We start from the raw sequence: 4575 nt of genomic DNA on the forward strand, positions 1-4575 counted from the left end.
GTCGGACGAAGTTTGGGTGTTCACCTATGTTTTGCTCTTTGCTTAAACCATTGCCACCAGATTCTTCGTCGACCTCTGCTGCACTCTGCCAGAACCATCACCACGAACCGCAACAATCGTCGTGTGAAAATAACTGCACCTTAAGTTCTGTCCAGACCTGCATCACCATCACCCACTGCTGCCCGCACCACCCTTCCCTTCTCGCGATTTGACGAAACCACCACTGCACAAAGCACTGCCGCTCTGATTTACACAGAGAGTTGGGTGAGCTGAGCAAACGAGAGAGAGCAGAGGCCTTTGGATTCTCGCCTCTCTACCATTTCCATTCCCACCGCGTCTCAAATGAACCCAGAACTCACATCTCTTGCCACCTCCATCGTGTTCTCTCGAGGTACGGCTCGAATTGGTTGGGGACCTGGAAGATTTGCAATTACAGCAAACCCTAAACTAACTCCTCTCTTTCGCGATTCCAAAAAAATAGTAACAACGGGATTTAAGTTTTTATATTATCGAGAGGATGCTGATTGTTTTCTACCATAGAGATTTCAAGGCTCTTCCGTTGATTTTCTAGGGATTGACTTTGAATTGCTTCCATTTTGTCATCGGAAAATAGGACGAAGAAGATGTACTTTTTTTTAATTCTTGTTTCATTTTTGTTATTAATTAATACTTTTTTCATTTGTTTTTGTCCACATAGTGCAAAGTTGGTAACCACGTCAGCACAAATATGGATTTATTTGTCGTGTCATTATTTAACGGCAAACTTAACTGATTGTCTAACGGATATATGAAATTGAAATAAAATAATAATTAATGTATGGGATTGAAATGATTTAAAGATGTTGTATGAGATTGCAATTGACCCCAAACCTGATGTGGTAAAATCTAATTTACCCTAAAATAAAAGAAAAAACTATTCTACTTTACCGTTGGTCGTTCAGGTTTTCACTGCAGTTTAGCCTCATGTTCAGCATCAAACTTCCACTCCCGGAAATAGAACTTGAATATGTTGTCGATACACTTCATTAGATTTAGGTCACTTTTATCAATGTTCTAGTCAGACTATTATGCAAAAATTAATAAATGATAAATGAATCTAATATATCATATTTAACGAATATAATTATTATTTAACTAATTAATTAGCACGTACTTCTAACTCATTGATCAAGTGCGTCATTATCTTCTCGGGGACAACTCTCCAAGATTCCCAATCAACACCATATTTGTTACGCACTAATACCTCAACGTCACACCTAAACCTGGTGTGCATATCTAACTTCTCCACTGCATTTAATTCTTCAGCAGTGATTCGGAAGTGGCTCCCGCTAAAAATGCATTGGACCTATGGCGTAGCTCTCTTTTTTTTCTTGTCTACAAACAAAATATAATTTAAATAGTCAAGCTAAATATTTAATTTATACAACATGCAAAATTTAGTGCATGTTACCTTTTCTAGAACCTTCGCCCTCGCTTCTCTTTGACGAATGAGCACTAGATTCGATCATCGTACTTAAATTCAAACAACAATTGAAATAATAATTTGAAACAAGTCAATCATTTTCGAAACGAATTGTGAAGAATAGGGATAGTGAAACTGCAATTATATAGCAAGTTTAGGGATCTTGCGACAATATCTTCGTCCAGCATAACCCTAGAGTAAATATTCTTTGACTAAAAGGCTGACCGCCTATCATAAATGTTTACCCTTGTGCAGCGAAGCTTTATCGCGAAGATTTTTGTAGGAAATATTTGGTCGCGCATTTGTTTTGGGCCAAATATTATCTTACCTGCGTTTTTTTTGCCAAACTTTGCACGAAGGGGTCTTTTCTTTGTCGTGCAATGACTCTTTGCATGACATCACTGTCCGTCGAGACAGTTTTTTGGTACTTCAATCACAGTGCGGCAAAATTGAGCAATGGTGTTTTGATTTCATCACGCTAAACACCCTTGCACTACACATGGCATTCGTGTCTTGTTTTACGTGTTCGTGTCATTTTCACGACATAATCGATATCTTAACGGGTCATGTTGTGTAACCTCTGTCAAAATAAACAAGTAATATGACCCAACCCGACCCGACCCGAAATTGACAAGCCAATATTATCAAGTAATATGACCCAACCAGATTACCATCAAAATAAACAAGTAATATGACCCAACCCGACCCGACCCGAAATTGACATGCCAATATTATCAAGTAATATGACCCAACCAGATTACCATTAAGGAAAGTATATTTTAAATCAGTAAAAAATGAAAATGAAAAACATAATTTGAGCCCCAAAAAATTGAAAACATAATACTAAATTTGTAGATGTATATCACATTGTCACATAAATATTACTTCAAAACATAAAAAAACAACATTTGTCTTTTAAGTATTACATACCCCAGAATAAGAGTTTAATGAAAAACATTAGTATGTTACTACAAAAGACCAAAGTTCACCCAACAAAAAAAAAAAAAAAAAAGACCAAATGTTCAAGGATATGCAAAATGACAACATAAAACAACATTACATAACCCAGAATAAGAGTCTAATGAAAAAACATTAGTACATTACCACAAAAGACCAAATGTTCAAGGATATGCAAAATGAAAGGAGTTGCGTTACGAGGTTGAGGAAACCTTGCACATTTTTTACAATAAAAACCTTCAATTTTCATCAATCACCAAGGGAAATGATATATTGGTTTATTTTGAACTCCCTTAAAATACTATTCATGAGGCTTTGTATGTTTCAATAATTCAAACGATGATGTAACCAACCTCAAAGCGTAAAGGATGCGATCACGAGCATTTGCATAGTTTTTCACATTTTTCGCACTTGTAAGTTATTTTTTTTTAATGTGTTTTACAATTTTTTAATCTCACTTTTGCCTATTGTATACTATATTTTTAAATTTATATAGAATAATAGTACATTAATACATATTATGATATATACAATATATACATATAGACTATGCAAAGTTTATATACAATAAGGTTTATATACATATTATGATATACAATATATACATTTAGTACATTAATACAAAGTTTTTTTTATTAGTTTAAAAAATTAGAAACATCAAAATAACTTTTTTCTTAATATGTCGAAACGGGGTTACCTGCGTCTCGCGTAAACCTGTTAAGGACCCGAAACCTATTATTTTCGTGTCGTGTTAACGGGTCGTGTGAGATATTACCAGGTCTATCTTGCGCGACGAGTTTGTCTTTGCCGCACAAAGTTTAGTTGCGCAAATAGTTTTTTGTACTAGTGATTCTAATGTGCATTGGATAATATTATTTATGTGTTACTTATCAACAACATCATATTAATTTTAGACATGATCAACATAATATTAATCAAGGAGGGTTTTTTTTTTTTTTCTTTTTTTTCCAAGAATAAATGGAACTTCATATATATTCGATCGGTTGGTCAGACATCTATGGCTACAAGCACAAAGTTATCTAACGTTCATGAGACGTCGGATGGTGCTACCCTAATAGCAACAATTTTGTGTGGACTCATCGAAAATACTGACAAAATAGAAAAAGCTTGCAACCATTGCTTCTGCAGAAATCGTCGTCTTTCCTTTGGATTCTTCGAAGTATGGCTAATGTTCACCTGCTTTCTAGCTCTTACTACCAAGGACAAATACATACAAAATCCTAGCACATATACCATACATGTTTGATAATCATTCCGCATTAGTTTTTAATTCTAACTGTAAGCTAAAAACTTGTTTAGTAAGAATAAAAACTGAAACTTCAAATTTGAAAGTTATTTTTGTGTGTTATCAAAATTCAAAATCAATTTTGATAAAACAGTTACAATTATTCAAATTTTGGTATTCTCTTTCATTCACGATGACGAGTTTCTCACCTATAGTAGATCATTACCGTGGTTAATTTATACGCATCCATATGACATACAATCGTAATACTTGGAAATCATCATAAAAATAATGGCATCATAGACTAGGTCATCCTAATTGAAAACAAAGGTTCATCCATGGAGATTGTGATAACCAATTATATTTTAGTGTGAGCAGTCAAATTATATGGCTTGTTAAGTGAAAACCTTGTGTGTAAATTTAGTTTGACCATGACTATGAAAATTAATAAGGCGCGACTAGATGAAATGATTGTTGACAATGCTAAAAAAAATTACTAACCCCAAAAAAATATGTAAATGAGCAAAAAAATCAATTAATCTTTTCAAACTGCAACTACTAGTACTGTTGAAAGCATTGGCAGTGTTGAAAATATTTGGTAGATTAATGAATGCCCACACAGATTTTCAAGACCCACATAGTAATGTGGACTTTGGAAATGAAGGAGATTGTATTTTTCAAAAGGTGTGTGCTGGAGTTGCTCTATAAATAGAGCACTCTGTGTACTATCAAAATATCAAAATACAGAGAAAAGGAAAGATAAATAACATCAGTATCTATTCGTCCCTCGTACAGTGTGATATTTTACACCTGCTTCACTCCTATCACTAGTAAAGGTTATCTCTCTCACCTTTACCTATTTATAACACATTATCAACACGACTCTCTAATCATTTCTTATTTCTCTTCG

The sequence above is a fragment of a genome, unplaced genomic scaffold (assembly GCF_019419815.1).
Source record: "Pyrus x bretschneideri cultivar Hongxiangsu unplaced genomic scaffold, Pyrus_bretschneideri_v1 Contig45, whole genome shotgun sequence".
NCBI lineage: Eukaryota > Viridiplantae > Streptophyta > Magnoliopsida > Rosales > Rosaceae > Pyrus > Pyrus x bretschneideri.